A 22,771-nucleotide genomic window follows, 5' to 3' on the forward strand; every position below is an offset into this window, starting at 1 on the left:
TTTCTTTAAAGGTGCACTGAAGAGGAATCTGAACTTGTCTTTTTGCCGCGGGAACTCGATCTACACGTTCCTAGCATTCTTAGAAGCTGCGACTTATTGCCCTGTATGACCGATTTCCCAAATTAAATCGAATTAACGGCCAGCTCCCGCCTTTTTTTTTTAATTCTGCCTCGTACGGTGGGCGGAGTCGACCAACGCGTGGAGTGCCTTTCACCCAGTCCCGTGGCGTCTTGCCGCTCTGCCATCGGCGGAGTAATACGTAGTAGTCCGTAGTAGCAAATAGTCCGCGCGTATTTATATTTCTGCGGGCTTATTTTGCGGCTATATTATCTGCGAATGAAACTATTTAATCATGGAAACCTAAAAAAAACTAAATAAAGCGAAAGCAAAGCCTCCACGGAGCTGGCTGAAAGGAACTTCACGCGTTGGTCGACTCCGCCCATCGTACGAGGCAGAATTAAAAAAAAAGGGCGGGAGCCGGACGTTAATTCGATTCAATTAGGGAAATCGGCCATACAGGGCAATAAGTTGCAGTTTCTAAGAATGCTAGGAACGTGCTAGGAACGTGTAGATCGAGTTCCCGCGGCAAAAAGACAAGTCCAGAATCCTCTTCAGTGCACCTTTAACTACGAAGTTTCTGAGAAAGCTGTATAGAGAGAGAGAGAGAGAGACAGAGAGAGAGAGGGAAAGGCAGGGATGTTAACCAGAAACGATTCCGGTTGGCTATCCTGCACAGGGGAAGGGAATGAGGGGAATTAAAGAGGAAAGAGAGAAGTAACGGGAAATAATCACAGTCTGTATATAGCTTTCCTTTGTAGCCGTATGGTTGCGCTCGGGTGGGTGTCAATGAGTAATTACTCCCTTATTACAAATCTACTCCACCTTGGGGGTTTCCCCTAAACATTTGACCATTGCCTGTATCTGACACCGTCCTCAACAGCGAACGTGTGATATGGATGCAGTTTTGGACAGTACGGCCTTAGATTCCGTACACCTGGTACGGTCCTAATAAAGCAGATTGCACAAGTTGCAGGCGAGAAGATAAAATCTTCGCAAATACCTTGTAATCCACGTTGAATAAGGATATCGGACGATACCCTTCAACACCTTGCAAGTGATCTGCATTTGTGCTTTTGGGAATTAGCATGGTGTGTACATTATAGAATGCGGGAGGTAGAAAGCCCGCGTCATAAGCAGCACTGAAAACTTCCAACAAGTCAGGTGCTAGGCAAAGTATACCTATCACCGCTTTTAACGAGAACAGAAAACTGGGCAAGTTGGAACGGATTCATCTTAAAGCAGCGCGATACACAGGACGAGAGAAAGAAACAAGAAACAACACGAGACAACCGCTTTTGTTTACCTGCCGTTCTCTCAAGCTGTGGATTGCATGTCGTCATCTTGACAAGCTTCTATCCGTGCGCAATGTATCCAGAACTTACCTCTATCGCAGTGCCCTCTTAATGTGCGTTAAGCGGTCTAAAATTTTATAATGCGCTTCCACCAAAGTCTCCAATCACCAATTTGAGCAGAGTATATATATACGACATTGACCGATGGCGTCGCGGTAAATCTTAAACACCTGAATTTTGGCCTAACCGGACTGCCATTTTTGATACATGGATCTGGTATTAAGTTTCGCGAATGGTAATAACAATGAAGTCTACTTGTATATAGTTTCGATAATGACCGAAAGACCGCTTCCTAGTGCACGTGGTATATGGAAGGTGCGCGGGAGAAAGCACTAACGACGCACCCCAATCCATCGACGCTGGCAGCCAGCCGTGCAAGTTGGAGAACATCCTGTGGCCCCGTCCGTTTGGCGATACAAGCGGTCGTTGTTGCCGACCTCGCCACTCTTCGCTCTCTGTTTAAAAAAGCGCAATATCCGACGCGTCATGCTTGCAAGAAGTCAACGCTATACTTTTCAGAAAGTCGTAAAGGTAGGACTCCCAGGGATCCGGGGCTGCCCACTGCCAAGGAACGACTTCCGTCATCAAAGAATCCCTCTAGAATCGCATCGATAGAAGACTACAAGCCTTCTCACGACGGACTTCTGGTCCGCGGTGAATACTCGCCAGAGTAATGAGAACCGGTTAGTCATTCAGAGATACTTTTAATTCAAATGCATTTCTAGCTGTGGGCGCATCCGCAGCGCCTTTGAAATCGCCACGCTGCCTAGGTGCTCCAACATTAGCTTCGTTCATCGATGGCCGAGATCCGAGACGGACATCCACGGATCCCCCGCACGCAGCCTTGATACGACCCTGTAAATGCTCTAAGTTAACACTGCCGTCTGCTCTCTCCCGATTGGCCCCGTCTCGTTGTTCTGTGACAGGAGGCAAAAAGGGAAGCAGAATTAGCTTGTACTGACGCTACTGGTAACTGTCCGGTTAGTTTCTTTCCTATGTTCTGTTTTTATATATTACTTTTCGGGCGACAATGCAGCCCGTTAAGAAAGATGACACTTTATCAAGGAAGACGCGCGGGGCAGTTCAGTGTGGGGCAAGAATGAATGTTTAAAGGAGAGGAAGACGGAAGAAGGCATAGCTATAGAAAAGAGAGACACCGTCTTTGCAATGCAAGGACATTACGCGCCTCAGAAACACATTGTCAGCTTATATAATTAGAAGTCTAAGAAATTGGCGGCGACTTAGCCTTGATTAAGCCTGCCAGGTTGCGAAAGCGCAGCGCCTCCAACTTGAAGGAACGCAGTGCGCCACGTCTACAGGTCACGCGTGGCTACCGACCGCCGCGGCGCGATGACTCGACTTGGTAGTCCAACTCTCACCCTGGTATGACGTCAGAGGTCATTCTAAAGGTCAAACTTAGCTACCAGCCGCCGCTACGCGAAAGGCCGTTCATGAGCGTAGTATTGCTTTCGCAATAAAAACTGCACACAATGTTTTTACGCACATGAATTTATAGTCTGCAGAGCCTACGACTCAAGGTGGGTCTTCTGTGCTTGCAAATAAAAAAAAGACCCAAACCTAAGCAACGGTAGCTATCGTATAATAAATAGCAAACGGATATTAGAGAGAAGAAGCCATTATATATATTTGACGTACCAGAAACCAACGGCGGTCATCAGTGACTATATAAAACGAAAACTACGCAAGCAGAACTGAAAAAACCCGCCCACTTTCCGTTTCAGTAGAACTAGAAGGAAGCGATTCGAGACTTACGCCTACTTCCGTGAGCCACATATCACGCTCGAGGTTCCCGCTTTCACAGCTCGGCCGGAAAAGCCCAGCCTTAGCGATTATCGTGACGTGTGCGCACTCCGGTGCTGCAGTCTTAATCAGGCATTGCATTGTACCCGAGGACTAGCACGTTGGCTATGCGGGCTAGAAAACTAGTTCCTCTTTCAATTAAATTAAATTTTATTTCGCATTTTTCACGGAAATACAAAAATGCGAGGGGAAGCAACAAAAAGATGCTGATTAACAGCTTGAGGAAGGTTGCTGACCCTGCATTTCTCAGGTCGAAGGGCAGTAATATGCAGTTTTTGAAAGAAGCAATTATAGTTTTTTTTTAAAGCAGAAGAAAGCCTTTATACATACGTTGTAGACACTCTCATTCGACATAATAAAACTTACCATTATTCACAGGCGTACAAATCGACATATTGCAAGCCATAAGGCGCAACTAATAACACAAATTGGTGTGCAGTAGTTCATATGTTACACACTTGAATACTACCCATGAACTGGACATGTCATGTTACCATAATACACATCATAAAAAAACGCACTACGTTCACTGGGCTGGAATCTCACAGCAGAGAGGAAAAAAGAACAGTTACATCAGACTCCATACAAAGAAATGGAAGAGAAACAAATAAAGCCCACATTAGATGCACGACACGGAAATCATCGATACAACCGCAAAAAATTGTCATTTGAGCCGGAAGCTAGTTAAATTACTAGGCTGAGTTGCAAAATCTGAGCTAAAAATAAGATACTTTCTTCCACTCTTTTCTTTGCATGTTGTTTATATCTAGATTAGCAGCCTCTTAATTATTTAACAGTTCCAGAAAACGGTTTCCTACCCTGTTGGCCGGTTGGTACGTTCTACAAATTGGCGGCGTCCAACTCTCTCTCTGCTTGATGTCGTGTAGAAGTTACGAAGCTTCTGTCTACTCCCACAGTTTGAACAGGACTTCTCAGAATTTTTCCAGCTCTGTTAGTATTTTAGCAAAAGGCTGTGTATGTACATATGCTTGACAGGAAGAATGTCAAGATATGGAAATAGATCGGTTTTTCAAGCGTCGTACGAAACATCTGTGATGTCGCTGATAGCTCTCTTTTGTATAGTAATTTCCGAAAATGTTTGGGATGTTGTGCCCCATACAAGGCTGCAATAATTGAGATGAGTAGAGAATAGAGCGTTATACAGTAAAACCTTAATCCTTCGAGGAATCGTGTAGCGAAGTCGAGATAGTATCGCAAGTCTTCGCGAGGCTTTTACTTACACGGTCTACATGCGCATCCCAGGTAAAAAGTAAATTAAAAATTACTCCCAAGGTTTTTATATCTTTGACAAGGCCTAGCCTACCATTTCCAAGGTATAAGTTCATGCTAAAATTTACAGGCTTTATTCATGGTGCGAATAAAATGACCTTTGTTTTTTATGTGTTTATTTTTAGCAAGTTCGTCGTACTCCAGTTAGACAAAAAAGCGAGCATAGTATTGGCTAAGCGCCCAAGACCCATGACATTATCTGACTCTAGAAACATACTTGTGTAGAAATATAATTGTGCGCGGTTATGCAGGGAAAACGATGTTACCCATTTCCGCCTTAGTCTACAGCCTCTAGAGCTTCTTTATCCTCTTCGCAAAACGTGTATTTTAGTCCGATCACTCTATAAACGCTTCTCTTTCCAGCAGTTCACCACCGCCTGTGTCTTGGCCACACCCCCGTAGTGGGTATGTGCCATTTTATTTGAGGCCAACCAACCAACCAACAATAATCCTGCACGCGGTGCGGTGAGCCGCACGCATTGCCAGCCGGAGGTCACGAAAATAGTGACCACACCATCCCAGTCGGTATTTTTTTTCCAACATGATTTGAACCCCTGATCGAAGAAAAAAGCAGATTGAAGCTTTCGCCGCAAGCGCCTCCTTCCGCCAACCCACTCACAGACCGCACTCCACTGTGCACGATCTACGCCCACCGGGTACAGCGAGTGACCACAGCACAGCGCCCCCGATGCAGTGATGGAACGGGCTCTGGCTGTAAATCTGAAGGAGGATCGCAGCACCCCTGCAAAAAACGGCATCACATGGCGCATATCACGCCACTTGGGCGAACCCTCTAAGCGCGAACTCTTGAGAGTACTCAACCACGTGTGGTTGTCCAGGAAACAACCAGCCCCAGTAAAGTTACAAAATTATGCGTCAGAATGAAACCTGAAAAAGATAGACCATATTCGAAGCATCACCGGTCGATATGGCGCACTGATGAACTTAAGTTTATGGTTTATGATGGTTTAACGTCCCAAAGCGACTCAGGCTATGAGTGACGCCGTATTGAAGGGCTCCGCAATAATTTCGACCACCTGGGGATCTTTAACGTGCACTGACATCGAACAGTACACAGGCCTCTGGAATTTCGCTCCCATCGAAATTTGACCGCTGCGGCCAAACTCCTTGGTCACCACCTAATGCGTGAATGTACCATTTACCAACCGGCACTCCTACCATAATAACTGCGGAGCAACTAACACCCGCGTACCTTTGAATTTTATCGTCCTGAGCTACATTTTTTGTTCCTAACATTAGAAAAAAATCACAAAGCGAAATTTACGATTTTTTTAGGCTTTCATTTTTATGCCCTAAGGAGACGGGGTCTTCAATTGCTGTTCCTGTGGCAAACCTAGCGTCACTTTCTCGCACCGTTCCTGAAGGCGACTGCTTGAAATTTTCCGCGATTATCTATGATGATGATCTGAATAGGCAACCAAAGTAAACATATCAAGCTTTTTACGTGTAAGGAACGGCGCCTTGAATTCGCTTCGCGTCAGCAAGCAGTTTGGAATAAGAAAGCATACACATCTGACAGCGCAGATGGAAACCCTAGCGTAGTCTAGAAAATCCTTCAAGGGAACCCAAAGCTTCGAGGGCTAAAACAAACCCCTTCGTCAGGGTTGCGTCTAAGGGAGAGACACCGCGAAGTTCGCCCCCTGATGAAGGAGGCCAGCCGACGACGAAACGTTAGGCTTCCTCTAAAAAGTCCCTGGACTTTTTTGCGGACACTATTTATGCTTTAGAAGCGCTATCGTGTCCAACATTCTTGGACAAAATTTTGAATATTTTAATATTGTAATGTACCATCATGGAAACATTGCAGGTAATTGACCATTATTCTGATGCATATCAAAATTTTTTCTTTAAAGCTTGTCTATCACTTTCACCTAGTAGCTCAGACTGTATCAGAAAACAAATAGGTAGCGTTTTTGGCGATAGCAAAAACGTTAATAGCAAAAAAGTGCTAGCCCGCCGACGGGAGATTTGCGAATGTATTTATTGTTATAGTGGAAGCTTGCAATCTGTGAAAAAAATTTGTTCATAAACTAGTTCCGGTTGAATAATGTTTCCGTCCAGAATTGCAGGGTATGTAAGTATGCTAATGTCTTTCAGTATAGCCACTCGTTTTCTCTGCATATCCAGCTTGCAAGCTCCATTTATCCGCTGAACAGGAAAGCTTGTCCACTGTTTCCCCGTGTGCAAAGCTTTGTGCCAATAAAATTGCCAGCGGTTTAGCTCTGGTTAAGCCTGGAGGATTGAGAAAGCAACCAGGAGAGAGAGAGAGAGGCGATGGAGAGCGCGAGGCCGCGGTGGCTGCGGCACGCTAGCTGTGCGCCACTACTGCGCATGCGCAACTGGCTAGCGCGGCGCCGGCACATCTGAGTCACCGGCGCAGCGACGGCGGCGGCGCGCCAGCTGTGAGCCGTGTGACGTCACTGCTCCCCGCGCATGCGCAGAATGGCCTTTCCTCAGCTCCGGGAAATGGCTCGGCGACTCTCGTAGTGTTGCTTTCGCAACAAAATGGGCTTTTGCTCGAGGCTCCGTGTCTTTCTTTGGATTTCAGAGTTGCACTGGAAACACTTCTGATGTTTCAAGCTTCTTTTACGCAAAGACCAGTTTAATTTCCTCGAGGAAAATGAACGCGGACTGGAAAAGTAATGCTATTGGCTTCAATCTGAATGTGCTCACGTAGTCTGAGTTCAAAACCTCGAGTCTGACACCCCCTCGGTAGTTTATGGACCTCGACTAGTTGGTAACTCAAATACAAATAGAGAAAGGCAGAGCAAGACAACGGACGTAGCGCACTGCCAACTAATGAGTATTGCTGAGTTCGGCCGAAATGTGGAGGAGCATCTCAAGAACAACAAAAATAAAAGCAATCTCAAAATGAGGAGGTGATGGCAATGCAGCAATCTCCTTCTTACTCTACCTTCAGCGCTTTACTGTAATCCCTCTTTGTTTCCGCCCAATTTGTTTTAGGGAAAACTAGACTGAATTCATAACTACACGTGCCGCTTATGCTGTACGCCGCTACCTGTATGCATTCTGAATGGCCTCCAGCAAATTTACCTGAACCTTTTCTTACTCAAAGTGGAGTTTCATTGGTGCACTTCAATTAGACACGGATCATATTAGCACTGAAGGTAAATGTGGCAGGTTTTGCGTCGTTCGCCGCCAACAAAAGTAATGACACCTTAAGTTATGGCGAGCATGACATGCGGCTTGAAAGCATGTGGATGCTCAGCAGCTTCCTCCCTGTCATATAAGATGGGCGCCAGAAGCAGCGAACGGAGCAACTCTGTTACCGTAGCGTCGACTGCGCAAGGACCTGGAGCAGACAACTGGGACGCTCAGAAAAAAAAGCTAGCAGAGGTATAGTGCTTCTTAAACGAGCGAAAGCTCTGTTAAGCCTGGTTATGCAAGGTTTGGCGCCGGAGTGAGTCCGGCACGCGCCTCTTTCATTTTGAGACTGAGCGGTCGAGCGCCAGCGAAGTATTTGGTACACCCCCGTCAGTCACGTGGTGCAGCAGCGCCGACGCTCCGAGCGACCACAGCTGCGGCGCCTCTCGACAGTGAGTCCCGTGGTATGACGTCACTTCCCACATCTCCGCTCGGCCGGCTCAATGTCAAACGCGCCCCAAACTTGAACTTAGGCGTTGTAGTGCCAAGAGTACAGCTTTCGCTCTAAAGCGCCGATGCCTAGGCGACGCTGACGAATAGATGCCGGAGTCGGGCATAACGAATTGCAGTCAAAACGGTAAGCTGATGGGCGGTAGCGGTACCGGCTTCGGCGGACCTGTGTACCTCCTCCGGTCCATGTCACACAAAACGTATTGGAGGAGAGATGAAGGGCATAGCTCGGTTTGGTAGGCAAAACATTCCGCTTCTGGAGGCGTGATGCAGTGGATTAGGCTTGAAATTTTCTCGATGCAATCGAGTTGTTGCTGAGTGGTGTCGATTGAAAAAGGCCGGTCGCATGTATTCCTTCCGGTATCCAAAGGCAAAAGTCGACGGAGGAAGGGTTTTTATCCACGCAAACGGCGAAAGACACTCCTCCAAGTGGTGACAGCATGTACGGCATGCACTTGACTTTACGCCGATAGCCAATAATACTTGTGGGCACAAGTATAATTGGGGAAAAAATAAGCAAGGGTTTTGCCCTATCGCTCGTTCGAACGAACCGCGCTGGAATTCTGGCTGGCTGAATCATGAAAGGTGCTATCTTTCGAAACAGTCGAAAAACTTCTTAAGCATTTAATTTGTTCAAGAGAAGCATATGGTGTTCATTTTGTCCCAAGGTGGGTTCACAAGGGTGTGCCAGCAGCATAGTAGCCGTTATAAAAATGAGATTTGAAATTCTGTTGACGCAATGTTAAACATGTGTTGAGCCAACCGCAATTCAATGGAAATTCAACGTGTGTTGAGTTTACACAACACTCAGTCAAAAGAATTTCTGTGCCCAAAAACGCAACACAAATATGGTGCATAACTTCTGTTGAATTTCTGTTGTTTTTCTTTGAGTACCCACCATAAAAATGTTCCAAAGCAAGTGCTTTGCAACCATCGTGGCACTGTGTACGACTTTATTAGCTGTTCTGACAGGAGAATGTAATGCTATGTTAGAAATCAGCTGCTACACTTAATTCATGCACAAAGAACACGGTGCGAAATACGGAGACAAAAGGAAACGCACGACGAGTGGCGCTGTCGCGAGGAACTGGTACTGTATCACATTATATATATTGAGAACGCATGCAGCACCTGTAAAAATTCTCGTAAACCGCTCAAATAGATGGAAAACTTTATTATGCAATCGAGTTTGGACCGTGCAAGGTCTCAGGGCCACCGCACAGCCCTCACATTACGCGCATGTGTCCTGGCCGCGTAGGGCCGTGGCACTGGCACCCAGGCTCACACAGCGAAGTTGCGTGTCCGGATCCTGCGACGCAAAGAGGGCCTCCCATTCCTCCCATGTACCGATGGCAGGCTGTCCCTGCGGGGGAGGATCGGCAGGGCAGCCGAAGAGGATGTGGTCCAGAGTGACGTGCGATTCTCCGCAGAGAGTGCACTCTGGGGAAACATGGCGGAAGTAGGATAGAAACTGAGGGGTAGGAAGAGTTCGGGTCTGGAGTCGCCTCCAGAGGATTTGTTGGGAGTGGAACAGGCGGGGGTGGGGAGGGGGACAGAGTCGGCGGGCAAGACGTGTTAGTTTAATCAGTTCTGAGAACGTGTCATTTTCTTGCGTAGAAAAAAGTGCAAGTAGTGCAATATGCTCTATCAGGCATACCTACTTTGGAGGATTCGTATATGCGCTCATAGAAAAGGGCGCTTAATTGGTGCTTTATTTGTGTTGTTTATGAATGAAACAAGATCTTCAACGAACAGAACGTTGCATGTGAACTCGATTACTTCTGCTACACATAAAATAACTAAATATTAGTAGTAACAATTGAGATAGCTTTGCTGTTCAGCAGGCCACTACCTGCGCCGATCTGGACACCACTGGATATGACTCTATAAAGGTTAAGCTGAGATTAAGCTAATTTGTGAACTCTTAGTTCATGCTACAGCCTGGTGTGTAATAAACTTCTCTTGTATTTTTGGAGGGACTGTGGTCCCTTATCGTCTAACCATGGGGTCCAATAAAATTCTCTTGAGTGCGTAATAAACTTCTCTTAACTGTGTGAAATGTTGTGCCATGATGTTTATCTGATGATATATATATATATATATATGCGTGTGTGTGTGTGTGTGTAAGTACAGAACACTACACGACTGGGGTTGTCATCGTCACTTTAACGAGAAATTGCAGCCACAAAAGTGAATACACCGCCGAATATGGCATCGGTGGTCGGTCCATCTTCAGCACTATGAATGTATCACTGAAATTTCTTCCTTTTCGTGTTGTGGTAATTCAACACATGCTCAACAGAACCTCGTGCGCCATTTTTCGACGTGCTCTAAACACTGCATCACCCAAAAACTCTCCACCTTTTCAACATGCTTTTAACAATGTGTGTTGACACGGGTTGCTGGAATTTGAACACAAAGTCAACATGCATTTTTGTATTAAGTTAAAGCGGCTGTACTTGAGCTAGCTCAAGTACAGCCGCTTTAATACTTTCAGTGAACTCATCGACCAGCGGGTGTCAAGCAGAGCTCACAAGCAGGCTCTACAGCTCCATCTTTTAAAGACGCTCCCTCCATGGTCGTACTGTCAGCTCACAGACAATCGCCCCACTGTTTTTCGTCGATATCAGCCGCTTACCTGCCTGAACAGTGCATAATGTACACCGATGCATCACATGCTGCAGAGCGGGGAGTACCTGCTGTGTATAGTCCCTCCCATCCACATCTCAACTCTCGAGCGACATACACTGCACATACGTGCACCCACCTGGCACAGGAAATTCAGGCCATTTACAGTGGCAGTGATTCCCTTCCGCTCGCTCCTACATTCAATGCAGTTCATCTTTACACCAACTCCCTCGCCGCCCTTGAACAGCTTAAGGTTGTTCGACGCACATTCCAGATCACGCAATCAATTCATCTGCTATGCGCATACGCTGTATTCGCGGCTTTAGCCACGATCCACATAACACTCATGCGGGTGCTATGACTCACCTTGACACATAGGCGACCCGCCACATCCCCCTCTTCCCCCAGATCCGTTCCTGTCCCATGACTCGGATTCACAAGTTGTGCGCCTGCGAACACGCCCTCAATTTCCTTCGTGTTCGCACCCTCTACCTCGTAGTCTTACTCGGCAGGATGTGGTATACATGGGCCTGATTCGGGCAGCGACGGCTTTGACCGTCATGCGTCATCGGTGGCGTGACAAAGATCTCCCAGCAACTGACAGGTGCCCTCACTATTGTACCGGACATAAGTGATGTGCGGCACCTTTTGTGTACGTACCCATTGACGGCTCCTATTAGAAAATGGCTCCTCATGGAGGTCGGCTTGCGATGGAACCGCGAATGTGACTATGTGAAGTGGACTATGAACAATCAGTTCACCGACAACATCCGCGACTACCTCAACGAAACTCGCCTTCACTCCTGGTTTTGCGTTTTGTCTCATGCATTCAATTCCTCCTTTCTCAGCTTTACAAAAAAAAGCAGAGCCGCATACCAACATGGAACTGCAAAATTCGGCGTTAACGGCTGCAGCGGCGCAGTGGAAAAGCAGTTTTTCTTCGCTAATTTATGCACTATTGGGCATTGCGGTATAAAACGTGTCTTAGCCTTCTATTTTCCCCACATTTCCTATGCGATACGCATCGCATTCGTTTTTCAGCACTGTAGTATTTGTCAGGCAGTACGTGAGCTTAACAAGACAAACTTGAAATTTCCCAGCCTGAGAGAAAAAAAAACAATGCTTTGTTGTGCTTAATAAGCTGGTTCCCCAACAAGCACGGCGCGCGTGCATCGTATGTCTGCTACCTTCGCTGATGAGCGCGCACATTTTGCAGGATTGGACAGCCACTTTTATGAAGGTTTTTAGAAAGCAGCACCTGTCGCCGAGGTCTGAAGTTGTATCGTTTCTAACATATCCGGAATATGACGCGAATACCATGTAAGCACTGGCACCTACGCAAATTCCTTCTTTGTTAAAACAATTGGTGAGTGGGATCAGTTAACCGAAACACAAGTGTGCTGGGACTGCTGTTGTGAAGAAAATGTATTTTTTTCTCTCTTGAAACCCCTCCTAAGTCCCATTAACAGAAAAGCCGGCGGCGTTTGATAGTGAGTGTACTAGATAAGATAATATCCCAGCCATGCCAAGAAAATCACGGCAATGTCCTCAAGCCGCTGTTAGACTCAGCAACCCAAGCAGCCCCAACTGGCTGAACGCAATTTGGCGCCAGTATTCCCGACTACACTGGTATCAAAACTGTGAGCAACCGTTTGTCGTACAACGGTCCGGGTGGTGGTATAGATTCCTTTTTCCATAGATTACATGTGCTAGTCAAGTTGGAGGCTAGTTTGTGACCGGTATTCGAAGCGACGACATATGCGCCTTCAAATGTACGCTTTCTTCCCTTAAGATGTAATATAGGTGTGCGCTGAGACAGTTACAGGGCATTTCCACTCAAAAACTAATTTTCGTATCAAAATTGTGACTTAACCGTTAGTTATGCGCCATTTCGGGCGGTGTAATACAATTTCTCGCTGCATATCGCATACGTCTCAGACAGGTTGGAGGCTAGCTCTCGAGTGGGGTTCGAACCCAGCATCCGAATGTTGCACTAGGGCTTTTGTTTGTTTTGGTTTGGTTTATGGGGCTTAACGTCCCAAAGCGACTAAGGCTATGAGAGACGCCGTAGTGGAGGGCTCCGGAAATTTCGACCACCTGGGGTTTTTTAACGTGCACTGACATCGCACAGTACACGAGTCTCTGGAATTTCTCCTCCAAAGAAATTTAACCGTCGCGGCCGGGATCGAAACCGCGTATTTCGGGCCAGCAGCCGAGCACCATAACCACTGAGCCACCGCGGCGGCTCGGGCTTTTGTGGATTCAGCGTTTGTGGAATCAGTCAGCGTTCTAAGGCGCATCTTTGTTTCATTTCTCCGTGCGCAACCAGCGTCGTGGTCGAACCCTCACGGTGAGAGACTAATGCTTCCGCCTCCACAGCAGGTAAGCGGTCGTAAGTGCCCTCTGAATTTTTTTTTTCGGGTTGCCCACAAACCAAACCATCACCACTTTGCGCGCCTGCACCGCGTGATGTCACATCGTTCGCGAACCTGTGGAAGTCTATTTGGAACAAGAAAATAGGTGATGTAATATGCTCAGTCTTTTACCTTCGTTTTTTTTCCCCCCGCTGTTTTTCACTGCAACTACCTTTAGGTTTCGTTACCTCCTTAACCCTGCCATCAGTTAGGTTGAGGGAGCATTACTTCATTCTGCACAGCGGCGCACTCGGCGAATTCGCCATCCGCTTCGTATGCGGAAACTGCGACTTTAGAACCCCATTGCCGCCAGATACCCACAGGTTCTCAGATGGGTAAAAGCTTTCCCCTTGCCTCGCGCTCGGATTGTCTGTGATGAATGTTTCGAAAATTGGTTTCTGAGCCCGCCTTATGTAAACTGACTTTAAGAGCCTGAGGTATAAATATTTAGCTCGATCTGAGCTTCATTCGTTTTTTCCGTTATCTTGCTTTCTGTTGGAGCTGCCCATTTGGATTCTGTATTTCACCATTCAGGCGGTGCTTTCTGCTTTAGCTTAAGTAACCTAGTGGGGAGGTTTTTGTTTCATTTTGTCCGCGCACTTCTGTGCAGCCGTACAAGACGCTCGAAAATTCACTATCTTCTTCTCAAGACTAGTTGTAAGCATGAAATTCACTACAGGATAGACTCAGTGTGTCCTGGGACGGCTCGTAGGTGGTGGCGACCGCCGCATTCGAGTCTTGAGGAAGCTTCGCGGTGGCGTACGAGAAAAGGCGGATGGATTGAACAGGTAGCGGCGTCACACACGGAGCGGCGGATTGGAAAAATGCCTAAAACAGCGCGAAAGACGGGAAAAAAGAGACAAAAAAAGTGGTGTTTTTTTTTTTCAGAAGCCACAGACGATGATAGCGATTCATGCGACACAGTATAGGTTACAATTAGTGTTCCCCCTCAGCATGGCGGGTGGTGTGATCCAGTCCCATTAGTCATCACGAGACACACCGTACGCCCTCCATTCTCCCAATCCAATCCTGCACTCACAGTGCGCCTCGCCGTACCCCGTCTTCCTCCGCTATTTTAAGTACGAACCTTTACTAACATGCCCAGTTGACCACACTTCGAAAAATGGTTTGGTTTGGTTATTGGGGGTTTAAAGTCCCAAAGCGACTCAGGCTATGAGGGACGCCGTGGTGAAGGACTCCGGAAATTTCGATCACCTGGGGTTCTTCAACGTGCACTGACATCGCACTGTGCACGGGCCTCTAGAATTTCGCCTCCATCGAAATTCGACCGCCGTGGCCGCGATCAAAGCCGCGTCTTTCGGGCCACCCACCGAGCGCCATAACCACTTTGGCACCCGGGGGTAATGATGAAAACATCACGTAGATTGTGAACGTAATGTCGCAACATGACTCAAACGTCATTATACATGTGAGAATCTGAAGAAAAACTGCACTCAAAAGTAAATGGGACGAGACGGGAACTGAGCCCGTTCCACCTGGATCCCAAGTTAGAAACGTGACCCTCATGCCACCACGGCAGGTTCGTTCGACTTGTCTAAAGTGATGCCTTGTGTGTCTTGTCATACTATGTCCGTGTCTGCGAAGTCATATGCAAAAAGGGTCTCATGCCTCTGAAAGGAGCGATTAACGCTACCCTGTCATACACTTAAGGTAGAGCTTAAGTTGAGCCAGAATTTTTGTCGACCCTTATATTTATGCAAATTTTCTTGGCTTTCATCTTTGCACTCTTTATAATTTGTGGTATTTGAGTTTAACGTTAGCCCGTGCTTCCCCAGTCTTTTTCTTTGGGATTCGTTGAAACGCGCATCAGTGAAAGTGTGTAGATTGTAAATGCATTTTTCACGCACCCTAAAAATTTCAACGGGAATTAAGAGCCTGTAATTTAAACAGCTCTGACTGACGGCGGTTCTGTGAGGGAATATTTTAAAAATGTAATAAATGCTTTTCGCATCACATGGCGCTTGGAGAGCACATCAGTACAACGGCGAATTGCCAATCTATTAAGGCATGCCGTAGTGAAGGTCTCGGGATTAATTTCGACCACTTGAGATTTCTGGCACTAAAACCTCAGTGAAGGAGTGAAGAGTGGGACGTGCAAGCGTCAAGGTGATCCGTGAAAAAATAAAGCGAATTTTGATCATGCAAGCGCCAGGCGGCCTATGCAGCGTAAAAGACATGCCGAAATCAACATGCTTAGGGTCGTATCAATGTGTACCTATTAGAATATTTGATTTCTGCTTATTTTATTTTAGTTTATTTTGTTCCGGCCGAGTGCCCTCACAACTGAGCTACCGCGGCCAGTGCTCGTTGCTTGTAGCGTTGCAAGGCGAGACAGTTCCGCATTTGAGACAGGCAACGCCTTTCCTCAGTACTTGGCGGCCGCGGAAAATTGGAACTGTTACCTTCTCGACACAGAAAAGTACTTTGGCCTGCAGGTCCTTCAGCGTCTTATTCAAGCTGCGCATAGACACCAGTGTACCGCAGGCACACGTGACTTTAGTGCTGGAGCTACTTTCGCTTCAGTACAATTATTCATGATCTACCAACACCGCTGTCATAGACATTAGATTGTAGTGAGCGGCTCTGTGGGTGCAGGTTTAACACATGATTAATATATTATAGAAGAACAACAAAAGCAATAGTGAATACCCAAATGCAATTACGGAATATGGACTGTGGGAACTCTAAAACCTAACGGGAAGAACTTTGCCGCAACAATTACAGAACACAAATGCTTTAAAAAGAAAATTAGGAGAAGAGCAGAGATTGTAAAGTTCCCTGGAAAAGTGCTCGAAAAAATTGTAGATTCGCGCCTTAACTGGGACCTGCCAACAGGGGAATTTAGCCTCCACATATGTCTGTCTCCCTAAACGGCACTGTAGCAATGACAGCCTAATGGCCCTTACCAGAGATGCGAAACATAGCAAAGCAGAGCGTTCTATAACCATTGTTGTGTTCCTTCATGTGAAGGGTGCTTTTCAAAACATCACACATGAGGGGATTCATTCAGCCTTGCAGACAATTTGTATTGGTGAGTAAACGTACAACTGCCTCTGTGACTATCTTCATGAGAGATCGATTTACATGTCAACAATTCAAGGCGACACAGCCCTGCTTCATGTATCTCGTGGAATTCCTCAGGTGGTGGGCGGTCAGGCCCTACCCTGTTTAATATCTCTCTTGTTGGTTTGAACAAATGCTTCATACCTACTGTTGAAATAACCCTCTACGCCGCTATCATCTGTGTATGGTGCTACAGACACAATAGGCGCTTTGTGTATGCAAGATTGCAGAGGCAATAGGCTGGAGCCCTTGTACAATATGTCATTAGCAAGAAATTTCTTGGTGTGACCCTCGACAAGTCGTCCTGGTGGTCACCTCATGTCCGACAGCTAAATATCAAGCTCCGCTCACATGCCTTTATCTTACGTATGCTCTCGAGCACCAGAAGAGGCTCCTCTACAGATTCATTACTCCTACTGTATAGAATGCCTTGTGAGAGCCTTTTGCGCTATAGCTCCTCTGCTCTTCAATTTACCTCCCATGAAAACTTACAATGATTGAAGTCGTACAAGCTGAAGCTTTGAGAGTGTCTCTCCGCCTTTCGAGGAACACCTCCACTGTGGGTACTCTGGAGGAGGCTAGACATCTCTCCACCAGTGCTGCTGACAGATGACATGATTCGTGCCGAGATTAAGTTTGTGGCGCGTGAACCAAGCCATCTGTTGGCAGCGTACAGCATAACTGAAGTCTCCGATCTTCTCCCGTCACAGTTTCAGAGCGCATCTCACGTCATCTTCACCATCCTGTGAGTTGGCTGCATGAGAAATCAGAACAGCTATTCCTGGCATTACGAGCAAGGCCGATACCCTCGGAACAGCATTTAAATGTTGCGCCCTTCAGTGCATTCTGGATGCTCCAGTGCGCAGTGCCATGTCTGAATTAATGGCTCTGCCACGCCCGTCTCATCAGCAGTCGGCGTGTGGATACCGTCAATGCGCACCACAATCTCGGCGAGACTCAGTCACCAAACATCGACTGCTGCTGCCAATCTGGCTGCTCTACGGGCAGCTTTTGCTTTTATTCTGCTACAACCCCTTGCACTGCGTTATATTCTTATATTCTACTCCTACTTTTGCTATAATGATTATATTCTGCAGCACCCCCTACAAACTGGGTTATGTTTACAGACTCTCGCGTTGCGCTGTGATCGTTGAAGTAATCACGAATTTAGCGCCAGCCCATCGTCGACTTCAATAGGCTAGATACCAAGGCTTCTGAGCTACTTTCCGTGTTTTGGTGCTGCGGTTACCAGCTCACTGATTCCGCGCAAGCAACACAACGCTAACGCAACAGCGAAAGCGGCGCATGCTGCTTCATCCAGAATGATTCCCATTTTCTTCTCGCGATGGGATGGAGCCAGACTTGTGGCTGTTGAATGCTGGCGTTCGCAAAGCTTTCTTTGGTGTGATCCGGAGCGTCAATTCCAACCCCTACATCGCATTTACCCCACTCCCCTGTGACTGTCGCATCCAACGCTGTTAGATAGGCGTGGTCGTAAATGTCTGCACCAGGTTCGCTTGGACGCTCCTTATAAAAACTACTTCATAACAATGGTGTATTCAGCAATTCGCTGCGCCAGACATGTGGTGTGCGCGAAGACCTCGAACACGCGGTCTGCTGCAGCCCCAATTTTAATACACATTGCAAGACATCACAAGGCACTTGAACTCTCCTCCAAGATAGCGCCCTGTGCCTGCAATATGCCCTTGGACCTTAGTGTGATGCGGCTTCTGCTACGCGTGGGACAAAAGCATTATCATTTTCCTGAATGATACACCCACTTTGAAAGTCCGGTGGGTGTGTGAGTGCGCGCGTGTGTGTATATGACCTAATTCTGGTTCACCTTTTTTTTCACCCTCATCTGCAGAAAAATGTCAGGCTAAGAACTAGGCCCGCCTCTTCTGTAACCATTAAAAAGTCTCTCTCTCTCTCTGTCGCTCTTTCTCTCATATTGTTTACGCTCTAGAGGCAGCCACCTCGATTTACCGACTCAGACGAGTGTTCAAGTACTTATTTCTCGATAATAAAGGCAGTGCAGGGCTGATTTTTTTGGCTTCTTTTGCTCCTCTTGGAAATTACGTTCACTGGTTAAGTTGCAAACGATGTGTGCTCCGATGACTATTGTAACGATTTGGAACAGTTTACGTGTTACCTACTGTTTGAGATACTTGCGTTCATATATCAATCATGTGTTACTTCACTGGGTAGCATCATTAAGCTACTTTTGTTCGGTATTTTTCATATTGAACTACTTGATTGTGTGTCCGCAGTAGCGGAGGAGACGCGATCACGTAAGGCATATTTAGTGGCTTTTGACTCCTGCTGCAAGGAATTTCTATAAGGGGATTTTTGTGAATAAAAGAAAGTATGAGTAGAGGAAAGAAGGAAAAAAGGCAGTAAAGGAAGAAAAAAGGAAGAAAAAGAAGAAAAGGTTTTGGAGTGATGGTTAGGAATTTTAATAATCTTCGAGCAGTATGGTGCAGGGACGCCTGGAGAACTTCCTTTCATAGAGCAAGTATGCGAACTGCATTTCCAGCAAAGCCACCTCAATGATACGCGATCTTACTTTGCAGCATTTTCCATGAAGGCTGTGGCAGCGAAATATCAGTAGCAGAAAAACTTATGGAGCGAAAGCTCTATTCCTGATATACAAACTCAGAGAACGGCTGGTTCCGTCAATTTCACCTTCAAGCTCATCCAAGCTACGGCCCCCGCTCGGATCGAGCGGCGCACGCACGAAGGAGCAAGAAAATTGTGCGGCAAATTGAGCGCATTTGACGTCTGCAGCAGGGAACAGTGCCTCTCAGTAGATTTCACTGGCGCCCGCGCAGCGGGCTCACGGAAATCGGCGCACCGGCGCCAAGCGGCGCGGACAACAGAGAGCTCAGCGACAGATGCAGCGACAGTCTACCTACGAAGAATAAAACAAAATCTCTGTAAATCAATGGTCTCGCCCTTCTACAAACCAAGCAAAACCGAGCTATCGCTCGACAAACTTTGTTTAACCGCGTTCAGCCACTGGTAATTTTTTTTTATTCTTGGGTTATCTACGCCCCAATGGTGAAGCCCTCTCATTAGCAGCTGCAGTCAACCCTTATAAAAGTGGTCTATGACAGTCTATAGACTGCTTACAGACTCCATTACCTTCCTGTAGATATTTTGTTTTGTCTATTCGCAGTCTATAGCCTGGGCGTGTATCTCTATATTGCCTGTAGGCAGTTTACGGGCATTATAGACAAAAGTCTACGGACCGTCTAGAGACTATGCAGAGACTTTTGTAAGGAAGGCTTGCCCGGTCGATCAGGCTACGCATGCAGGTAGTCCACGCCTGTGCTAGAATGAGCGGCTTCGAATTAGTAGTGGGAGGGGTTGGATGCGGGAGGCTGCGGGGGGTTTTGAGAAAAACGAGAGAGAAAAAAAGAAAGAAAGAAAGAGAGAAAGAAGGAAAGAAAGAAAGAGAGAAAGAAAGAAAGAAAGAAAGAAAGGAAGAAAGAGAGAAAGAAAGAAAGGAAGAAAGGCAGAAAGAGGATGAAAGGAAGGAAGAAAGAAAGGAAGAAGGAAAGACAGAAAGAAAGAAGCAAGGAAAGAGAGAAAGAAAGAAAGAAAGAAAGGAAGAAAGAGAGAGAGAGAGAAAGAAAGAAATAAAGGAAGAAGGAAAGAAAGAAAGAAAGAAAGAAAGAAGGAAAGAAAGGAAAAAGGAAAGAAAGAAAGAGAGAGAGAGAGAGAAAGAAATAAAGGAAGAAGGAAAGAAAGAAAGAAAGAAAGAAGGAAAGAAACAAAAAAGGAAAGAAAGAAAGAGAGAAAGAAAGAGAGAAAGAAAGGAAGAAAGAAAGAAAGAAAGAAAGAAAGGAAGAAAGAAAGAAAGAAAGAAAGAAAGAAAGAAAGAAAGAAAGAAAGGAAGAAAGAAAGAAAGAAAAGTGATACGGTTTTAACGTAGTTAATAGGGTTGCCGTTGGTAGCTACTATGTGCCAAATTGGCTACTTTTCAACGCTTTCTGGCGATGAAAATTTAAGGTAGGCGCCCTGGCTATTTTCAGGCGACTTTGAACTTTTATTTGGTGCATTTACTACAGCCATTTTTTTTTAACTCGTAGCGACGTAGCCGGCAGGGTCGACGCGCTCCCCAAAAAATTGGCGGGGACTTAGCTTTGGTTAAGCCTGGTAGGTTGCGAAAGCGAGCACAGCGCCTCTATCGGAAGGAACGTGGCACGCCGCGTCTAAAGAAGGAACGCAGTGCGCCGCGTCTACAGGTCACGCGTGGCTACCGGCCTCCGTTGCGCGATGACTCGACTTGGTAGCCCATCTCTCAACCTTTTATGACGTCACGCTATGACGTCACTAGGCATGGCACGGCGTCATAGGTCATTCTAAATGCTACGCGTGGCTACCGGCCGCCGCTGCGCGACGACTCTTGGTAGCCCCTCTCTCACCCTGGTATGACGTCAGAGGTCATTCTAAAGGTCGAACGTGGCTACCGGCCGCCGCTACACGAAAGGCCGTTTATGAACGTAGTATTGCTTTCGCAATAAAAAATATTTCACTAGGCCACGGAGCCGCGACAGAGCGCTGCGTCCAGTTCTTGGGGCAAATGGCGATACAACTGCTGCAGCGGCTTCCAAATGCCTTGCGCTTCGGAGGCTGCATGCCATCAATCCTGCTGATAAAGATAGCTCGAAGAGCCTGAAGGCATGCTGAAGCTGGCGCTGCATTTTTTTTCGCGGGGGGGGGGGGGGGGGCCTCGTCCACCGAGCTGGAGTCAGAAATGCGGCAACTACAAACAATAAGCTTCAACTAATCCACACATCATGTTTGAGTTCATGGAACGCAGTGGCCGGATTGTGTAAAGACACTTGCAGGGAATGCCCTTTTCCTCCACACCTGACGCCATAAGGCAAAAATTTTCTAACTTTCAGTTTCCAAGTCTGATACTGAGCGCGTGTTCTCGATTATTAACTAGTAAAAAAAGGCGCGCAGCTAAGCGAAGTTCGACTGCGTAATGGTGATTACGCGAATGAAGTTCGATCTACGGCTTCAAGGCTAAAACAGCTTCGATGTCCGACTGGGTTGTTGGCTAGAATGTGACAAAATTACTCTCGCAATACCACACTACCTACACACACAGATCATTTCATAATTGATCTCGTTGCAACGTACCTCCCTATCGAAAAATCTCATATGAATTCATATGTGTCTCGTATGATTCCATATGTGTTACATACGAGCTATATGTGTCAGATATGTGTCTCGTATGAACTCGTATGCAGCCCATATGAGTTCTATGTGTCAGTATATGTGCCTCATATGAACTCGTATGCAGCCCATATGAGTTATATGTGTCAGTATATGTGCCTCATATGAACTCGTATGCAGCCCATATGAGTTATATGTGTCAGTATATGTGCCTCATATGAACACATATAGGCTTCATACGAGTTCATATGTGCCACATATGTGCCTCGTATGGACTCATATGGACATCATATGAGCCATATGTGTCGACAAATGCGCCTCGTATCAGCACATATGCTTCATACGAGTTCATATCTGTCACGTACGAGCTCATACGCGTCACAAATGTCACAGATGAACACATGTGCTGCATATATAGTAGTTCACGCGCTACGGAAATGTGACTTGTATGCACTTATTACATATGTGGCATACCTCAACTGACACGCGACACTCGTGCGTACACAAGAGCTCCGATATGCGTCGTATCAGCTTACATCAATCTCGTGCGAAACCGATAGCCGCTGATGAGTGCCTCTTATAGAGTGGGCCTTGTTGTTTGAAAAACGGGGAAAAGAAGGGATGAAGAAGCGATCAACAAGTGCCCAACCAACGCATAAAAAAAAACTCCTGGCCTGTTTCAAATATTTTTCTCCATGATTCTCTGCTTGTGCCCTTTTGTTGTAAACAGCGCCTATCCAAACAGTATGACGTTAGGCGTTTCCAATGTGCTTGGACAAACGTTCAGCTTGAAGGCAAATATTGCCTTCTGGGCTTAGTTGAGCTGTTGAGCGAATAACGCCAGGTATTTTCATGCAAGAGCTCCGACTGTAGTTAACAATAGGTGCGCAACGAGAGTACTACGATGAATGGTGCAGGCGCTGTGAAAATTAAAATACATACAAATATCAGATCTTTCAGTGCTTATCACAGAGCTCATCAAGATTCACAATATCAGTGGAAGTGCAATCGGCTGTAGTTCAGCTCCTTAAACCTGACAAATAAACATTTGACCTCGCACCTAACCGACGAATTCTATAGTAGTGGGAAGCATAGCGTAAGTCTTATCATCCTAATATAACGCAGTAGTTTTCCGTGTCAGCCGTGGTGTAGATTCTGCTTCCGGCAGCCGAGCTGAACGGATCGCAGGGTCATGGGCTCCAGCGGAGCAGCGATAGCGGCTTTTGACGGCCGCGGAAACAGGATCGATGACTGCGGTGATAAGGATTACCAGATTATTTTGCCGACACTGCCAAC

The sequence above is a fragment of the Amblyomma mixtum genome, chromosome 2, assembly GCF_055824585.1.
Source record: "Amblyomma mixtum isolate Tamu chromosome 2, ASM5582458v1, whole genome shotgun sequence".
In the NCBI taxonomy this organism is placed as follows: Eukaryota; Metazoa; Arthropoda; class Arachnida; order Ixodida; family Ixodidae; genus Amblyomma; species Amblyomma mixtum.